Source organism: Myripristis murdjan, chromosome 8 (assembly GCF_902150065.1).
Source record: "Myripristis murdjan chromosome 8, fMyrMur1.1, whole genome shotgun sequence".
NCBI classification, from domain to species: domain Eukaryota; kingdom Metazoa; phylum Chordata; class Actinopteri; order Holocentriformes; family Holocentridae; genus Myripristis; species Myripristis murdjan.
Window position 1 is genome coordinate 22,061,284 of NC_043987.1, and position 24,497 is coordinate 22,085,780.

The 24,497-nt window shown below is 39.6% G+C and overlaps 1 long non-coding RNA gene across 10 annotated transcripts in view; it reads right to left on the bottom strand.

The window, feature by feature from the left end:
- Positions 1-24,497, bottom strand: part of LOC115364442 (uncharacterized) — a 43,158-nt gene that overhangs the window by 16,924 nt on the left and 1,737 nt on the right. For 2 of the 10 annotated variants that reach the window (XR_003928674.1, XR_003928675.1), the window contains 3 exons: positions 19,865-19,933; positions 19,372-19,528; positions 18,467-19,140 (listed from right to left, as the gene is read on the bottom strand). This is a non-coding gene — a long non-coding RNA (uncharacterized LOC115364442). Of the gene's footprint in view, positions 1-17,239; positions 17,358-18,466; positions 19,141-19,371; positions 19,529-19,864; positions 19,934-22,383; positions 22,855-24,236; positions 24,439-24,497 lie in introns of those variants that run through there. The other 8 variants (XR_003928680.1, XR_003928677.1, XR_003928672.1 and 5 more) reach the window with 6 other exon arrangements.

Consider the following 24,497-nt stretch of genomic DNA (forward strand, 5'->3'; position numbering starts at 1 on the left):
ATGTCTGCCCACCCACCCATACCCCTGAAGAGTTTCTTTTCTTTTTTAGGTATTTTTGAGTGTGAGTGTGAGAGGCTTTATATTTCTCACCATTTGCTGCTATTTCTGTTTGGTGGAACATTTCCATTTTTGGTGCACATTATTCTACAGAGCTTATGAAGACAGAAGGAAAACAGCCCAGACCCTTTGCCATGAGCCCACATAGATGCAGATAAAATTCAGCCACCTGTTGTTATTGCATTTGATACAATAATGATGCAATTAGTAGCACACTTAGCAAAATGTTCTTTTTTTATAGACCAAAGGGCCTTTGGTACTATAAGTCATGTGTTGCCCTGATTTCCCTGCCAAGCATTGCAAGTGGTACCCAGGCTTCGCCTGGGTTTTAGTCAGACAGTCAATTCTCCAAGGCCCTCTTTTTTCAGGCAGACAGCAGAGGACAAAGTTGCACTCATGACAATGACAGTGGGAAGTGCAAACTGCTAGTGGTGAAGGTACTATCTTTGCATCTTTCCAAGTCCAAGCTTTATCAAATGCCCCTTCGGGTTGGGACACACCAAGCCAACATCAAAGAACTTGATCTAAATAAGGCCAATGGTCAGATTACTTTGTGTGGCCTCACATTACCAGCCAAAAGTTGTCTATGAAAACACCACACAAACTACCAATGATGGTCCACATGCATGCATACGCTGCAACTGCACAATAAAAAGCCAAGAGGCTGCGGTAGTTTTTCAAAAGCATACTGGAAGGATCGCAGAGATAAAGGCACAAATGTGTTCGCTCATCAGGTTTCATACCGCTCTGAATCAGATCAAATGGATTCATTATAAAAAAAAGTCTGATGAGAAGTTGCTCTGGCACTTGCATTGTCAGGCTTTGGCCTTTTATTTTATTACTCGATTACCCCTAGAGCAGCATATCTCGATTTCAGTTTCTCTTCTCATGCCCTTATGTTGAACAACCTTTTCAAAGTTTTCTCTTACGCACGGCCTTCACCTATGATTCAACAACCGCTCAGCCACTGATGAGGGCCAGTGGCTCAGGACACACCGCACAACCTGTGAGTGATTGTTGGCCACAAACAGCCAACAGTGGCCAACTGCAGGCTTGGTGTGCAAGGGGCGTTAAAATCAAAAAATGGGAAAAAATGGCAGAACTGGATTCTTAGAACTGGATAAGCTGTTGTCTTACAGACTTACAAAGATGTCGAAAATATGTACAACCAGTGCACATAACTGTCCTTTTACATGACTAACCAACTATTTCAATGTTTATTTCACACTTAAATTGACTGCATTTCTGTAGCGCTTTTCTCATCTACCGACCACTCCAAGCGCTTTTAAATGTTTGCCTCACATTCACCCATTCACACACACACATTCACACACTGATGGCAGAGGTTACCATGCAAGGTGCCAAGCTGCCTATCAGGAGCGTTTAGGCGTTCGTTGTGCGTGTCTTGCTCAAGGACACTTCAACACGCTTTCTGCAGGAGCTCGAGATCGAACCAGGAACCCTCCAATTACCAGGCGCTCTAACTCTTGAGACACGCCGCCCCAGAAATGGTAAATGGACTGCATGCACTTGTATTAAATCTGCTGTACACACTATTCAGATTCAGCCATTACATCAGCAGAGTTTTGACACTGAATTTTTCATAAAGGCAAACACTGATGTATAATCACTACTATTCACTGTTTTGTGACATCAGACTTTTTTGGTCAAAGGTACTGATACTTAAGTTACTCTTAAGGTATACTATATTTACAGATGTACTGCAATACGTCAAATCAAAGATATGTCTATAATTAGCATTTGTATTGCAAAATGCGGTAGGTGGCAACACTGCCGACAAAAATACTGTCAGGGAGATTGCTTAGCCAGAGGATCAAGTGTTGGACATTTGTGGAATGTCAGTATACTCCAGCTGATGGGTAACGTGCAAGTGCTGCACAGAAAAGCTACAGAAGACTTAGTATTCATAGACTTTTTGCTCATGTTCAAATGAAAGCTTCCCATGGCCATCTATAGTACACTATGATGGAAATCAACTTCTTGTGTCATTCTTTACTCATTACAAGAATATGCATCTGAATATTTGCTCTACTGAATGTTGTTATATGTCTCTATGTGCAATACAAAGGTAGTTTGGTTCAAGATGCCCCATAGAGTATATTCATTACCTGTGATTAAACAGTTCACATCATCCGGTTATCCAGAAAAGCAATTAAAATTGTCCATCCATGGTATGTGCAGTAAAAGTACCCTGTGCAGTAAAAAGTGTCCTGCAAAATTCTTCAAACTCTAAAATGTCACTTTATTTATTTATTTATTTATTTAACCATTGATACTCCTGCATTTTGAAATTATGCAATGTAGTTTCAATGGAGTCTGGATGAATTCAAGGGTCATGAAACATTTTCTAAATGTAGAGCGCCCCATCAGCTGTCATTTACAGTGAAACGAGGTTTTTGCAGGACACTAGACGCTGATGATGTCACGTTGTTTATATGTAAAAAAAAAAAAAAAAAAAAAAATATGCCATCCAAAGCGCACCATCTGAAGATTAATATTGTAAATCAACCCGTCACTGGTTGGTAAGTGACACTGACAAACTGTAGCTTGGCATTAGAAAATATCAGTGGACTTCATTAAACATTCCAACTGATAGATGAATAGGCTACTATTTAACCTTTTATCAATAAAGCTATTACAGCTTTTGGTGTTTTGTAATTGGTTTGTTCGATTGATTTATCTCAATACTTTTAACAAAAATGAACACAATAGGCTGACGGCTGATTCAAAATAAAGCACATAGTTTGTCAGCAGTCAGGGAGATAGGAAATACATTTATAGAAGCGTAAACTTTATTTGGCATGCACTCAAAAACAAAACAAAAAAAAAATCAATGTTCCTCACAGGTTTGTTGTCTGTAATTATGGTAGCATTTTTGGTGCTTTATGAAACCTTTTTGGTAACTTTTTTAAACTAAAATAACGATTCTATACAGCTGGTTCTGTGGGCTGCCCCCTCACCCCACATCACATGGTATCATGACAAAATATAATGATAAGAAATATAGACAGTCTTTGATTGCAGCCAAAGGATCTCTTTCATACACAGTGTACTACAGTATATAGGACCTTTTGTTTTTAGTGTGCCAGTTGTAAAAAAGTGAAGTGTCATTATATTGTCCACATTAAATTTATTTTTTAATAACTTTGTCTCTTTTTCCAGATTTTGTCACACCAGGCATGTCCTCAGGTATTCTTAATAGTGGTAAACTATTATATAACTTACCTTGTTGATGATCTGCTTCCTCAAATGCTTTGACTGCATTTTACTACACGTAGTTTTTAACCTATCAGGGTCATGCCACTAGAAACTCAGTTCCACTAAAGAGACCAATCTAATCTTAATCTGAATCCGTCCATCCTGGTCATTTAGCACCCACCTCAGTTTTTCTGTCACCAGGTGAAAAGCACCTTCATCTTCCATAGAAATTGGCTTCTAATTCCCATGAAACCTCATCTGTCATTGGGTATTAATGGGAAACTAGACTGACCTTTTAATGAAAACTGTTCTTTTCGGCAGCAGCAAGAATTTAATAGTTTCATGATATGGTACAACACTTTTTCGTAAGCAGTGTGGGTTAGGAACTGTACCGGTTGAAGTATTATTATGGCTTTGATGTTTGCTATTTGTGCTGTTGACAGTCATCATTGACATTGCTGGCCACAGAAAAATATTCCTCTCTATGCTATAAGTGAAATATACATATTTTTGATGGGTGATTTTTTGCAGTCATGCACTGCTATTGTGAAAATAGGTAAGTAAGTTAATATTTAATTTCCTTGGTAGAAAGCTGTGGATCAGCAAAGAGAAAACACTGGTAATTCTTCATATCTATTAATAAATGCCAATACAAGAAACAATGGCAGTAACCACAAAGTCACAGTCATTCATGCACATACTGGGAGCTTTGCATATTGATTCGCTCACTGTAGCCCTACAACATTTGGATCGGTGCTGGAGTAGCACTCTCTGAAGTGGGTACCACTCTCATGTCAAGTGTTCAATACAAGCTTATCTGTCAAGGCCTGGATAAATAAAGGACTAGAATCGATCCAGCCGAGTGCTAATGTCTGGTGGAGTCAGCTCCATGGAGAGTCTGAGGTTAGAGGCTAGTGGATAAGTGGACTGCATGTTTGTATACAAGGGCAATGGCAGAAGACAAAATAAAATGAGAGAAAGTGGTGATTCTAAGATTTTTCTCGCTAACAATTGCAAAAGCTTTGTTCTGTGTTTGGTAGTACAGCCTGCCCTTGCAGTAATCACTTGTCATGGGAGATATTTCTGCAGAAATACAAAAAAAAAAAAAAAAAAAAGCTGCCTTGTGTGTGGCTCCTGAAAAAAGCCCACAGATTGACAGAGGTAAGCCAGTCATACATTTTTTACAGTCATACGTCCATGGATAAACTCCACTCGGGCACACAGCTATGACCTACACTGGAGCTGAGGTGGGCAAATGGCTCAGAGAAATGATTTATCTTTTTATAGCGATTCTATTTTGTAGTGCAGGTCTTTGTGACTTGTTAAAATTGCCCCTCAGTCATAATAATATCAAATCCTAGAAATTTTCCTGGTTGCTAGAACTCATTAATATCCTTCACTTATTATTGTACAAAAATGACTCCTTGTAAGCTTTTAAGAACCGCACCTGCCATGTTTGGATGACTTTGATTTTTACTTTATTTTCCCACCTCAGAGAGCATTTAAGCCATTTTGGTCCTGCTGCTGCAGATTAGTCCTGTTTACAGCCATGCTTTCTATCAGAACTTCAGTTTTAACAAGCCTCTGGGAGCATTGTCATTTTCTTGAAAATGCCAAGAGACATTCTTGTTAATTAGCAAGTGATGTTTCCTACCAATGAGGTGGCTCCCTCTGGAAATTAAATCAGCACAATAACCTAATTCAGTCAGACGGAGGGGCATGGTCATATCCTGGTGTGTGCAAAATCTTGATTCTCAAAGAATGACAGGCTAAAATGGAACATAGATATTATATATAATAAATCACAAACATGAGATAATGCCGCGTAATAATACTGGATTCCACATGGACTCAACCAGGTGGAATCTGGTATTATTATATTATATAGCCAATGCAACAAAAAAGAAGCAGCTAAATCCAAGACGATAATGTAGTCGTACACTCACATCTGCACTTCATCTCCAGAGTGGAGTAAAGATGAAATGCTCTTCTTAACTTTTCAGAGCTTCCTTTGGGAAAGGACAACTCTTCATGTCAACTTACATTTCCTTCCACTGTGCACCATGATCTTTTCCCTTTAGTGACAGCCTCTGCACTGGTGTATATGCTAACTATGCCCTTTTCTAATGAGCCATTATTCTCATGCCACACTGACAAAGTGGAGTTTCGACACAAAAGAGCAAGCATATACATGCAAGGAATTAGTTACTAGTCCCACTATACTTAAATCTTTCTTTTCTCAATGGAATCTTGCACTTTCAAATCAGAGAGTGACATCAATAGATCGCCAGAGTGATAGAGACAGACGGACTGAAAGGCAGGCAAGCAGAAAGACAAGTGCGGTCAGAGGAGGTGTTTTTGTCTGGTCCTCCAGTGGCTTTTGCTCTGTGACTCCCACATGGTTTATCATTGCTGTCGAGGTGAACTCATGCAGGGGCTCAGCTGAGATTCAGACTGAGATTAATGTTCTGCTCCATTTACTGAAGATTCAGCCTGTTACGTTTGGCATCTCTTGGCTTTCCATCATTTCCCATACCCTGAAAGGGTGCTGGAGGGTCCTAAACGACTACCCCGCAGTTTGTCTTGTCTGTTCACCCAAAGACAAACAACTGTGTGCAAACAAACAGTGTACATATCACCACACATCACAAGACATGCCAATACACTGTTTCATGCATCCCGGTTGAGCCACATTCAAACAACATAGGAGCAGGAACTGACTTTTCAAATCAAAAGGTGCAGGGCTCACACAGGAATGTAGCTGCAACTGTCAGTGAGGATGACGATGGCTGGAAACAGAAGTTGTTGCTCATTTTACAGAACGATTACTACTTATTATTAAAGTTTATTAATATTCTTATTTTTTAAAATCAATATTTATTTCCTTCCTCCTAAATATGTGAATCTCAATGACTGAGGAACTGAAAGATTTGCTAAAACTCTCAGCATCCTAGTTTGTTTTCATCGTAACTGGTACAGTATTATTTTTGCCACGGTCCAACAGATGTGATGAAGAACACAATCACTGGAGCGAGTTTGTCATTTTGTGTAAGCTGTGCACATTTTACTAACAGACTGACATACTGACATCTGAGAAACAGCTTACAGTAGAAAGATTCATATGTTCCAATCAAATCTCCTGATAAGATGTGAAACTACAGCCGGTATAAACAAAGAAATTGAAGTCATGGTAAGGTATTTGATCTTGCTGTCTTTTTTTAAAAGGTTTTGAAAGATTATTTTATAGCATCTCTGCTTAATTTGATAATTTACAGTGTAGAGAAATGGGGAAGATGGGGAAACAACAATTAATGACAACTAGCCAGGCACTACAGATGAAAATGGTCCTCTCTGGCTAACTCGTATTTAAATATGCATTGTCCCTGTCAAACAACAATGTGAGAAGCTTTAAATAATACATTATTTTAAATGAGATTTCTATGTTCCTGACATACAATCGATATGCTGTAAAACTGCATTATAAAAATAAAATTGACAACATAAAAATAAAATTTGGAGGGCAGAATGTGATTCTCACCGTGGAGGTACTCTCATTAGGCTGCTGCTTGTGAAAGTAATAACTTGTCTCCTGAATTTGTGTCAAGGAATAAAGAGACAACACACTGCAGGAAAATATTCTTGTGGAATTTAGATTTAGGAAGATTTAGGGGTGCTCTGGCAGTGAAGGCATCAGCTGTCATGTTTTTCGATTGGATTTACTTGGAGAGCCTAAAAACTGTAAGACATGATACATTTCAATACTTACACTTAAGCCAAAGCTCTATATTCATTCATTTAGTCTCAATACCTCATAATTTGGTTATTTGGTGATGGAAAATAGTTTTGTTTTCTCTCTGTGTTAGTGTGTGATTCTGAGTAACAGAGTAAGAAAAAAGAGGGGGGAGGGTCCAGTGTTCCAGTCAACAATCTTGCTGCTATACATGCATTTCACCACTCATAATCACCTCCAATATTCAGTGCCAACAACAAACACGGAGTAATGCTGATGTGTCTGTCTTTAGTACTGAAAAATTCACTCTAAACGATGAGCAAAATGTGTTGGATTGAAAATGAGAGGACATCAGTGGTCATAACTGTTATGCTGCTGTCAGGCCACATGGTGGAAAAGGGGAGCAATTTGTTTGACATAAACAGACAGCAGCAGGGCCAGAAGAGGCTGTCAATGATCCAAATTCATCTCTTGTCCATGCCAGTGCAGAGTAACAGAGCCCAGATCACTGAGCCACCACAACAGCAAGAGAAGCAGCTTGGAGCGAAATCTGAGTTTCTGAAAGGAGGCACAGAGAGATTAGGAATGCAGAGCTCCTCTGAGATGTCTCTATAGTTGACAAAGACACCGGGAAGTCTTTTGTCCTTCTTGAGGCAGGAGGAAAGGTCATAGTCTGTTGTTTGGGAATGCAGACTGCTTCCGGGGTGAAAACTCTGTGATGCTCTGATTATCTTCACAACATAATCACACCAAAGTCTCACTTCACAGGGTTAATTTTGCCCGGACAGTGCACTGAAAGAACTGTGCCAGATAAATAACAACCAAAGTCTATGTAACTAACATCATTCAGCTGCCCTATCTAACTTTGCAACTTCAACATCTATCTTTTCATCCCTTCAAATTTAAGCTTCTTTTTCGCTTTATATTCTCGTCTTCAGTTTTTAATTTTTTTTTCCTAATCCCAGTATTACTCCATCTGTGAGATCACAATCACATGTTTTTAATAGCAATCGTGAAACCAAATGAATATTACAGGTCGACTGGGAGTTCTTTGAACAAGTGAGATCAGGACTGAGACGATTGTAACTGTGTCTTCGAAGCATGAAACTAATTTTTTGCATGCTGCTATGACATACAAACTCAATGCAAAGATGTGAACATACACAAATTTGTGCCAGGTGACACAAATGACTCAGCACAAATGACGCAAGAACAAGTGCGTCACTGGGACTGTCGTTGTCCAAAACTTAGTGTACCCGGCCAAGCAAACAACATGATATGGAGCGGCAACCGAAAGTCGTTTTGAAGGACACACACCAACCCAGGTTTGTTTGGGAGTCATTATTGACGCTCTTTGCCAGTACTTTTGCTTGCTAACTGGTGGAACTACTTTGTCTCTGTGTCACCGCACAACGGCTTCACCAACCAGGTGTGTAAATAAACACACTGCGCTGAGGGGAGCCGTTGCGTAGTGATATAAAACAACTGACTTTTAATGCCTTGGACTGATTATCACTGGATTCCCTGCAATGTTTACGGCTTGTGTTGAGAGACTTCACATAATTCGTGACACCAGATGGAAGACATTGGAGCCTGCAAAAAAAATTCCCACATATCCTACTTGTAATTACCAACAGGGGGCTGATGTGATTTTTTTCCCAGTTGGCACTTTGTATTTGCAGAGAATTTGATGTGATTTGAAGGTGACAGCAGCAATACTGATGGACGAGACAAGGAGGGGGCGCTTGTATTTACTGTGGCAGCTGTGGTCTCTTCGGCCTGAAGTCCGCCAGTTTTCTTTTTCTTTCCTGGGGGCTCCACTCCCGCTATCAAGCTCTACATAGCTGGGTTTGTTTCACCTGCCCGGATGACAACAAGCACCACACGTACTGTAACGACTGCATCAGTTTGATGACTGACGCAGTTGTGTACCAAGCACGACACATGCTACATAGCTGATGTAGCAGATTGAAGTGACAGTAAACGAGCGCCTCTCTCCATGTAGGGAAATTCATTTTTTCTACTGGCCAGAGTGGCGGGTGGTCTCCATAATTTACTCAACCAAAGGCTAAATTCACCCGCATTTGTCAACTGGCGAGTGTTAATTTTGGACCCTGTTAAGTCCCATCCAACATGCCAGCTGGACTTTCCACACATATAACATGCTCTGTTGATGCTTAGAAAACACTTGTGAAGGCATAGAAAATGAATTCTTACATGCTGCTGCGGATGCAGCATGTGTAAGCCTGTGTTTCTGTGCTGTAAGCATGGTTGGCGTGGCTGTGAGCCGACTGGCAGGACTTTGAGGGGTGTAAATTTTCACAATCACTAGCGTGTCCCATGTCACCCTGTGAAAAACTGGCGAGCAGATTCCATCCAACTGGTCTTTTTAAGCCCTGTAATAATTTCAAGTTCAACACACATTTTTTTGAATCAGTTTTGCATGGCACAAAACACAATCAGTCATGGATTGATGTATGGTGCAAGTACAGAGGGCACAGCTTTTGATGTTTATTATTTTGGTGACCATTGGGGCATTCAGAAACAGGGTGAGATTAGGAGTTATGTGTCCTCAGTAGGTGAGGTAGTGGCTCTCATTGCCATGACCAATCAAATCATCTCTTTTCCTTCCCTGTATTCGCAGGATATGCTCTTCATCTTGGTGACAATTTTGTGTTAGAAAAAACAGTCCAGAGTGCATCTGTCCAAAAGCTTGATATCCTTGTGTGGGAGGTGCAGAATCACCATGAAATAAGCTGCAGAGGGCAGATGATGTTAAATTAGCTTGGGAGGGGATCAAACATTTGGTTACCGTGTTGCTTTGGTCCTATGAGAGCCGTTGCCCAATGTAGGAAACAGTTCAATGATATTAGGCGAACAGCCAGAACAGAAGTTGGCAGCAAATTGCAAGGACAGCTTGGGGACGGGAGGGGGGCTTCCAACAGCCAGGCTCTGACATCTGTAGAGGATATGGCACATAGCTCTGTGCTGGATGACAGTCACACCATAGCTACATATGTGTATAGTCAGAAAGAATGAAAAAGTTTTCTTATCTTTTCCTGCTTGCAAGATTTATTTGAGTCAGATTGGCCAACAAACCACCCTCAAAAAGTATGGGTTAGCTTTTAAATGGGAATCTGTTCATACATTCACTGCTAGGTAAAGCGACAAAAACAGAACAGACCACGACGCACCGTGCAGTTTGAACAGGCGGGTGGCGTAAGCACATATCCTGGTAATCCTTGACACAAGGGCTCTATTTCTGAGCCGGTGTTAACGCGGCGTCAGGTACTATCCACGCTTAACACCAGCAAGTTGCAGCTCAACTCGTCTGGAGTTGAACCAGTTTTGTCCGTTTTTGCCGGTTTGGGATTTTCATGGTCTAAACTGAACTCACCAGTGCTGAGATCGGTGGATCTGATTTTGCATGAATTAGGAGTCCTCAATACACTCATTTCCATGTTTTGGTTACTGAAACTCTGGAAGCAGAATTCATTAGCAATTATTGGCAAGGCCAAAGAAATTAAATAGGCTAGTACTCCTGAAACCAATTACAAAAACCTCACTAACCCTCTAAAAGTATTCTAATTGTTGCATAACATTAAATATGATAATTAAAAAGTGTTTAAAAACTTTATTGATAACAAAATCCTAACACTTAGACCTTTTCCACACTAAGCCTGGTTAAACTTTGAAAATTTGAAACACAGCATATTCAACAAAACGAAAACAGATATTTTTGAATCCGCCCTGCAAAGTGGATAAATTATAGTACGCTGATCTACTGGTCTACAATTTCGACAGTGCTTATGTATGACTGCCATGTGATCACACTGACTTGGCAGCCGATATCCAAAATGATTTACTTTCGATGAGGTTACTTTTTAGGCTTGCCTTTCTCCAGTTTTTGGGTAAGGGGTCACATAGTTAACAGGCAAACTCTATGACAAAAGCTATAACAAGGCTTCTGTAAATTGCAGAAATATTATATGGGTCACCTGTCAGGGGCAAACAAATGCCCAGTAGAATAGATGTCACTGTGTATGTCTTGTTGAGCGCATCAGTGTGGACAGGAAACTTCTCAAAAATGGTTTAGTATGAACAGAAACCAAAGATACAGATATGAAGTTTTCATCTCTGTGTCAACACATCCTTAATCTTTGCTTCTCAATAACAATACTGCTGTTATCTAAGGACTCACGGATCATGATAAATCAGATAACTTGAACTGTAAAAGACGTAGAAAGGACTTTGGAATATTCCATTCCCCATTTTTGTTTCAGATTAATAAAATATAGAATGATATATCTGATAATGACATGGACACTATTTCTGTGAGCAATAGCCCGCATGTCTGAAATCCTTACTGAAACAGGAATTTCACTATCTAGGTCATCAGGCTATGGCCATTTTATTTCCCAGCTCTCTTTTGCTGTGGGCCTTTGGATCCCACCATCAGCCATCAGCAGACGTGATTAAGATTCTGTACATCTTATCGCCGCCATAATAATGCTGGTCTCCGTCAGTCAGTCCCTCGGAGGCGACTGGCCGAGAAACGTATACTGGGAGTTGTAGCAGGAGGGAATCTTGCAAATACGGAAGATGAGGATGTGAATGTAAGATGACCTGATAAACTGTTGCAAGGGAGGCCCCACCGAGGAATATTCAACTGGTAAAGCTGGAGATTAGCAACTGAGACTGAGAAATGTTGACTAGACACTGGCAGCAGACGTTACAGAGAGAAGCACTCTTAGTTTGACCACCAGCTAAACAAGAAATGCCATGGACGGAGTGAGCGATGACAGACAGGAAGCTGATGAAGAGTGAAATCAGCAGTGGCTTAGTGAGATTCTTTACAGCACTTAGTTGGGAACCTTAAGGACCATTAGAAAATTAAATGACTTAAAATTGAAGATTTCTTTTACTCGACAATTTTAATTTATGCAGTCGCAGGCTGGATCATGCTGGGCCATCTCAGAGTCCTACAGTGTAATATAGCCTGAGTAAAAGACTCTAAGTACAATGCACAGTATAGCCTCAGACTGGGGTGGATTTTGAAGTAAGTATATTAACATTCTTGAAGCACTGTCTTGTTCACTTTACTCATCAAACAGCTGCTTTTTTTTAGGGTGCAATACAGCTGATTATAGATCTCAATGATACAGTAGTTCAATTCGGACAACAGTAAACACACCACATTGTGAATGATGAAGATCCCCTCAGAATAATCAGCATGCATTGTTTCCCAAGTTTTGTCAAAAGTAAATCAGTGACATCTAAGTATAACTTGCATTATACATGGAGAAATTATCCAGCAATGCAGCGCCTCGCCCCGAGTTTCAACACATTCTGGTAACGGCTATGTGAGACACTGGATGAGCAAATAAACAAGTAAATGGATGAACAGGGAGCAATTCCAACTAATCCACCTAAATTCAGTGTGCCAGACAAAAATGCAAAACAGTGCCAAAGCAGTGTGTATAGAAATAATAATAATAAAAAAAAATGGATCATAGAATTAATTCCATTCCAGCTCCATTTTCTTGTCAGTCAATTCATTCCATTTATTCAATGATTACAGCCATTCAAGTTACTGAGGCTAGGGTTATAATTTTTCTGTCTCTCAGTGCTTTCAGACTTGCTGGACCTCTTTATCTCACTTCTTTCTTTTATATCCATTCTAAAAATGGCATCTTACTTGTGCTTGGCCAGCCTCTCAAAAGTCCTCAAAAGCCTGGGTTTAGTGAAAAAGTCACATCAGACACTGACCAAAATGAAGAGTTGTCTTTTTTTTCCAGGGAAACAATCTGTCTTATCTGTGGCCCAGTACATTAATTACTAAAAAAAAAAAAACATTTACAAAGCCCTTCACTTCAGTACAAAATTCAATCCCACCCACTGTTTCACACACCACAACAATTAAAGACATTATGATCTTACACAGTTTACTGTCATCGTGACAATGGCGTCCCAGAGTTAGAAACAAACAGAAATCAAAACTTGTAACTTTGCCAAGAATAGCTAATTGGACACTGACTTTTACAAAAATAAAATATTCTGCCCAGACGGCATATTATTCCACTTATATGACCTTGTGCGTTGTGATATGATTTGTAATAGTAATACTTTAAAATTATGTCATACCAAAAAAAAGCATGTTTGACTACATTCTTTCACCTGGCAGGATGTGAATATGATCTCCGCCACAGAAATACAATTAGGTAGAATTGGCGTTGTTTGTGCTGGTAAAGGCCTGAAATCATTTTATCTCATTACAAGACTCATTTACTTTTTTGTTAATAGGTGTTAGCAGCTTAGTAGGATTATCTGACCTCATAACTACAGGGTTTTGCCTTGACATTACCTTGAGCTGGCGTGGTGGATTCTTTCATTGCCAAACATTTTTTTTTTTTTAACCATGCTTGTTTGTCACAATGGACACCAAACTCAGTATTTGCTATTATCACCATTAGGATAAAAAGCGCTTAACAGACACATTCCTTAATCTTTTTCTTTTGGCGAAAATGCTGTTTAGAACTGGTTCACGTGTCTTTGCTGTGACTGCTAAATTTTCAGGCCCCAATCACATTAAAGTAATGAATCTCAAATGGAAGCATGAGTTCCAAGAGGGCTTGCTTCATAGAGTCACTGTTAGCAGCCAGCTACATTAAACCATCCTCATTAGGGAGAGACAGGAGGCCCCCATAACTGTGGAGATTACAGGCTGGGAACTTCAGATGGTGTGAAGCAGCTGTACACATCTCCAGAGGAACACCACAGCAGTTGCCACTATATTCAAACTGCAGAAACAGGATCTATGGTATCAGCCATGATCAGCCCTTCTGCAGCAAATCTACCGCTGGACTGCTTAATAATTCATTTATCCATTATCTACTGTGAGCGCTGATTGGGGAGGGAATAGATCTGAAGAAAAGAAGGGTCTGGTGTTAATAAACTGAGTCCCCTGTTTCAGTTTTGAGGAGTTGTCCCCTCTGATTTTCTAAAGCAAAGCCTCCCAGCCAGAGGAAATCATGCCTGTGTGATAGGTGTAGTAGTTATGAAATGCAAGTTAGCAGTGCTACCTGCAGATTTATCAAGCTTTCGGTTTTCCTTATGAAAACCCCAAAAGCATGAAGTCATGAGCTGCGACAAAAGCTTGAGTGAAGGGACGTCTCCAAACAAGGACATCGACTTTACAGACTTGCAATAAAACCTTTTAAAGTTTTATGTGTGCTACTATCCGTGTCCAGGAAAAGGAACTATTAACAAAGTATTCCCCTCGTCCCACAGGCACAGTGTTATTTTTTATTATTGACCTACACTTCTATCCACATTATTCTGTCTCTACTCCCCTAAATCTGGAGCAAAGGCCCTGGGCTATAGATTGATAATACAAAACCACTTTTATCACTTTATAGTGGCACAGAGTTTTATCTGCTTACTTAACAGCTACAATGTATGGATTGTTTTCCAGTAAACATCTGAAAATATTTTGTGGTAGTATATTGTTTATGTTTCCTCTTTGATAAATTATCATTTCACATCATAAATTTGCCTGGAATTCTCTTACAGATGTTGATGGTTATAAATCAATGTATATGGAAGCGTTTTTCATCAAAATTAAAAGTAAAATACAGCTTCATGTGTGTTACCCTCATTGTTTTTCCAATGAGGGTAAATGATATTCCTACAAGGACATAAAATACGATGGGGAACTTTCTTTTTGCTAAAGAGGAAAACAAGAGGGGGGGAAAAAAAATCTGTGTTTGCCAAAAATTAGATAGCTCTCCTGGGGAATAAAAGATTGCTGCGGTAATGTTTGGAAATCAGACTGAAGGGCACTCTGTTGCTTTGCAAAACTAAAACCCCTAGCTGTTGCCCTAGATGTCCTTCTTCATCAAGGGAAAGCTCACTGTTCAGAATGTATGAAACAGATAGGGGGTAGAAATGACCTGGATAAAGATAGGCAGGAAATTGACAGGCCATAGTGGTGAAGGAAAATGTGTCCTAGATTACTGGAGTTCCTAGTAGGGATGTGCAAAAATCAGTATTTTCAAGGTCGACTAGTCGGTCGGTTGTCTGAATGATTAGTCGACTCGTCCTGCTCATGAAGGCCGGTGTTTAAACTAGACTGCAGGGTGGGCAGGCTTTTATTTATTTAAGAAAAAGGTCAGATCTTTCTGGTTTGTCTATTCCTGTGTGTCCATGTTCAACACAGACCTGAAGACTTAATTTCTGCATGATATCATATTTCTGATGATTAAACCTGAGTAGGACATATATGCCTCAGCTTCCCACTACCTTTAGTATACATGGGATTAGGCAAGTTTGGATTAGTTGCAAATAACAGATGAATAAGCCACAGCATTTTATATGAATTTCAGTGGAGAAAATAAATGGAAAAATATTAACACTTTGAGGGATAGTCTGCTGCTGATAGTCAGTCGATTATTCAACTATTCTGCCCCCGTCGCTAATTCCAAGGAATGTATAATGTTTGATTTGGTTTGTACAGGATCCTAAAATGTGTGTGTTATTGAACAAATTAGAGGCTTAGTGGAGCTAAAGTTACAGACCTCTACATCAACAACTTTTGAAGGGCAAAATCAAAGTAGGTTGCATTCCACATTCTTATTATACACTTGCTCACTGTCACTGTTGTCTTTCAATTTAATTTAGAGAGCCCTGTCAAGTTTGGCATAATTATCTCACAATAATCAGGCCATATAAAAGTTTGTGCCACAATCATGGTAAGTTAAAATTTCACTGACTACAGGTGATACTGATGCAAAATTGCATGCATAAATTTAAAAAAGCTTTTTCATGTGGGAAGACACTGTTGTATACATATCTGCCTATCTCTATACTGGATGAAATCAAAATATTGAACTATTTAATCGATGCTTGTGCAAGTCAGCATGTAAAACTATGAACAGCTAATAGGGGAACAGGGCTAAAGGAGGAGTAAATAGTTTTCCTAAATTGGTGATGGAGGAGATATTATGGAGAAAGAGGTGTGGGGTTGAGGCTTCACGTCTATCAGCGACTCCCTTTACTGCCTCTGGCCTCCTGGTTTATTTCATATGAGCTGATGCCACTTTAGGTGTCACATTAACAAGGGCAATGAGTTACAGCCACACTGTGTGTAGGCTCTGTGCTGTTCAAAAGCTTTCTTGAAACGTGATATTGGCTTATCAATTTCACAGACCCACAAAACCAGGCCTGGCTGTGAAAACAAGGAAGACAAGCCATCTTCCCCACAGTACCAACAGTGTGAGGAGGCTGAAGAGCAACAGGAGGCTACACCCATCAAACCAAATTTAGAAAGGCAGCAGCACACTTATAAAGCCAAAAGAAATCCAGAATTAAATGAGCGTTCATAATTTTATGGCTAGTTTGTCTGCTCATTATCGTTGGGAACATCTCCCTGATGATTTTTTTTTTATGAAGGAAGTTACAAAAGTTGCTATTTCTACTTGAAATAGTTATCTATTTTTGAAAGTTATGTTTTACAATTGCAACATATTGCATGGGCTTTTGGGTATCCAAAAGCTTCCCCAAGAGACGTACATTTCAACATTATTTTTCTTTTCCATGTGTTTGTAGTGGAGAATATGAGACACTAACCTCATAGTTTTTAGCTGTAAATTGCTTAAAAAAATGAACATCCTTGTAACACGTTTACTTTGTAAATCTATGACGTTTTCGTGCTTTGAGAGATAATTCTAATTTTGTCCCATATCTGCCACTGCTTGGTTCTAAGTTGTGTTTCAAGTTAAGGTTCTAGTGCTAAAACGTTTATGTTTTTTAAATCATAATATAATCACTACTTCAAAAACATCTGGACAACGCATTTTCTCTTACCATGGTGGTAATTTTTTTTTGTTGTGGTGGCGCGCCACTACTGCATGAATACAGAGAATCGGCTCAGCTTGACTGGACTGTACACACTGCACTGACAACTGGGAAAGAGCGTTCATTAATCAGTGAACTACAAACAAGCTGTAACACGGTTTTTAACTCAGGTGACCTCAGTTTTTTACTCAGTATAGGAATTTAAGCTGTTAGAATGCATGAACTGACACCACAAGACTGCAAAAAATTCACCCTGTGAGAAAGAAAAAAATGCTCCATCCATCCATCCATCCATCCATCCATCAATAATCTATCCACACACACACATACTGCCACTTACTCAGAGTGGTTGCCACAGCTGTCTGCCAGGTGCCTCGCTGTGATGATACTCAGAGCTTCACTGCGCCCGTTCCTCTGGTCAGTATTCAGGTCAAGCATCCATTATAGCAGGTTTAAAAATGACCACGTTCTCATATTGTACACCTTCTGGGTAGAGCTGAATTTGGAAACAAAGGCAATGGCTGCTTGGGCTAATTCACTTCCTAGTTCATGGCAAGAGAACAAATGAACGCACTTAATTCAGTCCTCACTTCCACTGGAAAGTAAGGACCACCTTCCACTATCAGGTCATCAAGATTATTTAAGATATAGCCGCTACCCTCTTTGTCTATCAAAGGCCCCAGAGACTAGCAAGACAAAAATAGACTTCAGGGGAACTGAGGATGGAAAACAAGAGCCAAATATTAACCAAGCTTTGAGCACCAAGCCTACTAACATCTGATATGGGATCAATTAAGACATGGGCACACACAATACTAAATATTAAGACTAAGAGAATGTGAATTTTATTGCCAGATTTTTCCTAGTAAACAAGTGCAATTTCAAATGCTGATTTTTCAGTAATAACTGATTTCAATGTTGTTTAGCTTGTGTATTCACTCATACAGCTGATATGGCTCTGGGGTAAATGAGAGAGAGTTAAATCGACTGATGGTGTTGAATGATAAAAATACTGTCCTGGTCTTGATTTTTTACACACTCAAATAAATCCTGTTGATCCTCAAAACTTAGCAGATACCAAGGCATTCATCTTATAGAAAAGTTAAAATGCCTTTATTTTATGGGCAGATCATGATTAAAACAAACACTTCAACGCATTTCGTCTGGAAGCCTTCATCAGGAAGTGAACAATCTGACTCTTATTCTCAGTTTACATGTAAACGCGAAACGGGAGTTTTCCTAAATCTCTACTCTGGCCGGAGTTTTTAAAGACTCGTTTTCGGAGGTGAATTCGCCGTTTGTGTGTAAAAAGAAGGGCACAAACTTAAGGAAATGTCTTTGTTTTTAAAAATACCCGTGTGTGTGTAAATGGGCCCTTAGACAAGTCTGATTAAAACAACATGCGGGTAGGTTAACAGGTGTGGACAATTGACCATCAATTAGCCAATGACAAACACAGACAAAGGTAGCCACAACTAAAACATTCTAACATAAACACAGGTAGACAGCAGGGGGCCTCGTATCCACCCAGCAAAGTAGGAGTCCTTTCAGATAAAGACAAATATGCATCAAACATACATAATATTTAATAGAGGACAATCAACATAAGTCTTTACAGGAAATGGCAATATTGTAGATCTTCATTAAGACCTGGATAAAGGGTTGCCTTTAACTTAAAGATCCAGAAACTCTCTTGTTGATTTAGTTGCCTCAGCCTATTGTCTCCCCTTGTGGTTTGTGATATATGATCAATACCTATAGCCCTTAGGATGGAGGGATCACTGTAATGTTTATTTTTAAAATGACGAGCCATTGGATAGTTGTCATTTTTAGTTTTTATCACATATTTATGCTATGAGACTCTATCCTGTAGTCTGTGTTTAGTTCTGCCAATATAAAACACATTGCAGAGTGGACATTCCAATTTGTAAATAACAGATGTTGTTTTACAGTTAATAAATTTCATACATTTTGTCTCCGTGTGTATCCTGAAAGTTTTTACATTTGATCACACTGGAGCAGTGATTACACTGACCACACCTAATGCTGCCACAGGGTCTAGCAGACAGCCAAGTAGTTTTTGGAGGTGCTGGCAAAAAACTGTGGACAAGTTTATCCATAAACCAAAGAGCACCATCTTAGAAACAAAGTCATAAGTTCCAGGCAGCACTCCAACTCTTCAGCTTTTTATTATTTTTTTCAAATCCTGGTGATAATTGCTGAGAATCGAAGAATGACACTGCTACTCATTTACAGATCATCTGTAAAGCATAATTAACCTGTAGATAGATAGATAGACAGACAGACAGACAGACAGACAGACAGACAGATAGATATTGTCTTTGTATATAAAAACACAACGAAATTTAATTTACAGCACCAAAAATCAGAAATCAGAAGAGAGACTGAAGGCTGCAGCCAAACTTTTAATGGAGTAGTGTTTTACCATAGGAATGTATGCCACTGTAACTTCCTCAAGCACAGTCATCGAAAAGACAAAAACAATTTACCTCTTTTTGGCGTCACAGGTGGAATTGGGCCTCCTCTCCAGTACATACGCTGATGACCACAGTCAGGGAGTGGGTGGAAAAGAGCTTTCAAGTCTCCTTCACTGCTGGACAGGAGCAACTTTTCTCCTCTGACCCACCTCGACTGATGGGAGAGATACTGCATATGGAGATAATATGTTAGACTTAGACTTAGACTTAGACTTCTTTTATTGTCATTGCACAAAAAAACACAGCACAAATAGGAGGTAATTAATTCTCCTCATCCCAGGGGTGTTTCCCGGACTGGGCTACACACCCTGGGCCTGTGAGTCTACAGGAGGACGTTTGGCGTCACCACAACACATACGTAAAACATAACTAAGCCATTAATTATGCCCTTGAATTTAAATGGCTGCTTGTGATGCAATTAGAGACTCTCCTTTTGTGCTGTGTGTCAGTGCATTTTTGTCTGTGTGTGTGGAGTGAGAGGGTGTGTGTGCCAAGTTTCGCTCACCTGTCTTCCTCCTGGCCTTAAGAGGCTGAGATCCCTTTTTTTAATTTATTTTTTTCTGTCAAGGTGTGCCTTTAATGTGGTCAGGATGAAAGAAAAATGGGAAAGGGAGGGGGGTCATTGGGGGTTTCATCAAGGTAAATAAATAAATTAACAACAAGAAAATGCAAGCTATACCATCAAGCTACTGGAAACTGTATGTAGGTAAAGTACTAATGTGGTGAAATTAAACTAAGTGCATGTGATTAGGCCGATTTGGATTTCCAAAAAGGGCAAAATGATCATCCTTAGCTTTATAACAGTTTGTGTGAATCCAAAATGCTCTGTATTTTTTTTTCTCCATTTCTGTTAGGATGCCCTTCAGTCATTATCACCAGGAAGGTCACCCCTGTTCAATTATCTCATCTGACTCCGACCTAAGCCAGTGCACTCTAGCCCCGCTAAAGCCATCAGTTTCCCGATTATTTAATTAACTGTGGCCCATCAGTTCAGACAGCAAATTAGTTTGGTACAACATCACCTCAGCAAAGCTGTGGCGGGCTCTTTAACGAGGACAGACCAGGGAGGACGATTGTGGGGGGTATGTAGGCAAAGGGAGTCCACATTAACAATGGAGACTGGCAGTGGGAACACATATTACAAATTAATGAGAAATATAAACATGCTAGCACACTATGTTGTTGGTTGCAGCATCCTGGAAAAAAAGGTAATCTATACTCTGTAAAAATTGCTACATGGAAACTAGATTTTTGCCAACAGCTGTCCAGTCTTTTGCAAGCGAACCTTGTGGGAACTTCTTTTCACTCAAGACACTACATATAAGCCAAAAAAAACCCCAAAACAAAACAAACAACAACAACAAAAAAAAAAACACAAATGGAGGCCAACGATTTTCCCAGTGGCTGGCTATAAGTACATACATGATTTGGAACCCAGGTGCTGAAGGAAAAGTGCTGTCTGGTTTTTTTTTTTTTTGTTTTGTTTTTCTTTTAAACCTTAGATGCATACATGGGTCAAAAATGACACGTGTTGGTTGTCTTTTCATGTTCTAGGTAGGCTGTTCCTCAAAAATCATGTTTCTGATACGTCCCATTGAAATGTATTATTTACTTTTTGTGCCTTTTAAGGAAATAGATTTTTTGTATTACTTCCCCAAGTTTCTATAAGTGGGACAAAAATGCCCCAGTTGCAGTTTCTATGAGATCTGATGAGAACATTCGATCCCTGTTAAGTATAAAGCCTGTTTACTGCACATTTCAAATGTCACCACTCATCAAAACTATTTTACACATTATTTTTTATACATTACATCACATCATGTCAATATTATATATTACATACATATTTTTTACAGCATGAACGCTTTTGTGATGCTAAATTGATAACACTGCACATTTATTACCACAGGCTGTAGAAGTAGCAGAAGTTAAATTCATTTTAAAATGTGTTGCACAAATAACCATATTTTAAATTATAAATCATTATGGTGCACACCACATATGCTTATCTAATAAAGTTTAGCAAACAGTATGCTAATAATCAGCTTAAATTATTGAAAAAAATATAGAAAAATACATTGAACCTATGCAGGTAATTTTTGGCCCACTTATGGAAGCTTACGGTAGATGGCTTACTGTACCTGCTGCTCTTGTTCCATAACTGGTTCTCTCTACATCCTCTACAAACTGTTTCTGTTCATTTTCATTTCATTTTCATTTCATTTCAAGTTTCCCAGGGATTATAAACTATTACTATTAGCCAACACATTACATACTTTTTTTATGTGCAGTAAGATTGTTTGAACCTGCTGTGATTGGACAAGCAGGAAAACCCTCTCCCCTTCCGATCTCACTGGCAGTTGAAAGTTAAAACTTTTACGAATAAAGAAATTCAACACTATTAACGTCACATCTTCAATTTAATGCCACCTCCTGTATCTTTATACTAAACAAACATAGAGCTGATGAGTAACATCATACGTTTCATAAAGTGGTCAGGTTAATTGGCCATGCACCGACTCTGCTCCTTAAACAAACAAACAAACAGTCAATAGTGAAAGCTGTTGCTCCCTTCCTCATTCTGTAATTTTAGGTACATGATGGAAACTATTATTTGTCTTTGGGTTGGATCAGTTGTTTGAGCAACGGTACACAACCAAACGATGTTGGTTGTTGTTGTGGTGGTGGCACAGATGATGTGGGGTCATCTAGCAAGGAAGTTTTCCCATCCTCTGTTGAGTCAGATTATTTTGCTCTGAGGATTTAGAGAAGCTAGACGTTCCTTCTTAACATTTGTCAAACACCACATATGAGATTTAATTAAAACAGAACTGTGTGTCAAATCGGTATTCCCTGTTCAAACATGCCCTCATTTATGGGAATGAAATGTGGATAGGATTTGGATCTAGCCTTGGATCTACCTGCAGCTCTTTGAACCTGGGGTAAAAGCAACAGGTTTATAACAGTGTTAGGTTAGTTAGAGGATAAGAGCAGTAAAATAGATGTGTCTTTAACTTCCACAGGTGATTTATAAAATGACCAGTCACTGATTTGTTTATTTTGAGCCATCAGTCGCTATAATGCATGTCTATACTGTCTGTTACAAACCAACGAGATCTGGCATGGCAGCAGTTGTCCTCCACAGCTAACGGGGAGAACCAAAGGACTTAATTGGGTCATCAGCTGCAACGATTCGCTCTGGTCACAATGATCACAATCAGTTAAGACACAGTGACTGGTTTCCGGTGCCTTCCAGATGTCAAGACAAAGCCGACGCTTTCTCTCCGCTCCTGGAGTGCTGCGCGTTGACTGGGAGCTGAGAGGGGATATTAATAGCCTCTGCAGGGGTGTAGAGGGTCTTTGGCTGTCAGAAGGACTGAGGTGATGCCAGGGTTCACAGCAGCTCGCAACCACCACCACCTCGATGGGTGAAAGGCCACTGACTGCATGTGGAAAATCAATTTCCAGACGTCCCTGGTTGACAGTCGGCTCGCTCTCGAAGAAGAAGAAGAAGAAGACATCATTCTCTTTGTTTCATTTTGAAATAACTGAGGAGGTCACAGCCAGACAGTTAGCCAGTGGGTGGCACTGTTGACTGTAAATGACTCAGCCTATACTGACCTCCAAAAGACAGGAACGTTGGTAAGTGGGTTTATAAAGTGTTAACATTCAACCTATTTAACCGATCATACTCGGCTCAGTTAGGGAAGCTGGATTGTTCTGCTGTGCAGGGACAAAGAAAACAATTTAGCTCAATTAAACCCCTTTGCAGAGTTGAATACAAAGAATAAGAAAGGAGCTCCATCATTTTGCCTTTTTTTTAGAGATGGATTATGTGTGGGCCTTGTTTAAAGCAACAGAAAAAGGAAAGTAAAGTCATCAGTGAGGCTCCCAGGGCTGTTATCACAGCTATACGCACTGCTGGCCCATCATAACATACATAGGCAACAGATGAGACCAACAGGAGGGTCTAAAATTATGCATATTGAAAGGCCCACTGCACCGGCACAGACGGTGTAATCTGTCGCTTTATGGCTCTTTTGGACATAAAGCAGTTCGCCTGTAAAATATTTCATCCTGAGGCTCAGTTTAATGCACTCATCTGCTGGCTTTTATGCAGTTATTTGAGATTCACATGGAACTGAGTGCGACAGCAGATGACTACTGCTGCTGTTTTTGGCTGTGTGTGTTTAACAAATGTTATAGGAAGTCTTTAATGGGTCTTTAATTGATCCTTTCAGCACTTGTTTATCACATAGTATTGTAGGTCTAACAATGTGAAAGAGAAAATTCTTGGCATGGCCCTGTGAAGTACATTATGTGTATGACAGTTCTATGTGTATTGAGCATGAAAAGCAATTGTCTTATAGTCTCTTGCAGCTCTGTGCTTGGTTATCCAGGCACAATAAACTTCAAGGAGGCACTTTTATCACTATAAATATCACATCAATAATTTGCTTGAGTGACAGCAAGAAAAAAAAAACCCGACCAGGTACTAATATGTCAGTCACAAACATATTTAAGTAGGTGGAGTTCAGTTCTTCAAGAATTTTCATCTAAAACACAATTTAAAATAGTTTCTTTTGGCACATTCTTGTTTTTGCTTGCCACTTTCCCCAAGGCAAAATCAGACAGGGTCACTGACCAGGAACTGTGACATTTTGACTGTAATGAGCGCTTTCTTAAATAGTCTCAGTGCATTGTTTTTGCATATCCTATTGCAGCAATATTTCCTATAATAGGCTGATTCAGCAAGACAGCCACCATAGTTGGCATAACAATGTTAATTTTAACAGTAATTTAAATAATAATCCTTTAACACTCATTATTGCTAATAAAATAGGAATCATTCTGACAAAAACACAACTACAGCAACAGTACACAGACACTTTATTCCCAATAGAGAAATTCTATTTTTGCTTGCTGTCTCCCAGAAGGAGATCAGAGCACAGGGTCAGACGCAGAGCACACCTGAGCTGATAGGTGCTGTATGGCAGACACCTGCCAATACAGTTCCTGCCTTGGTGCTCAGGTGGAAGGCTGGCTCTGTACGCCGCACTGCTGGCCCAACATACTGCCCTGAATGGTAAAATTTAAAGAAATGAAATAAAAATGAAATGCTGGTTTGATATGATGAA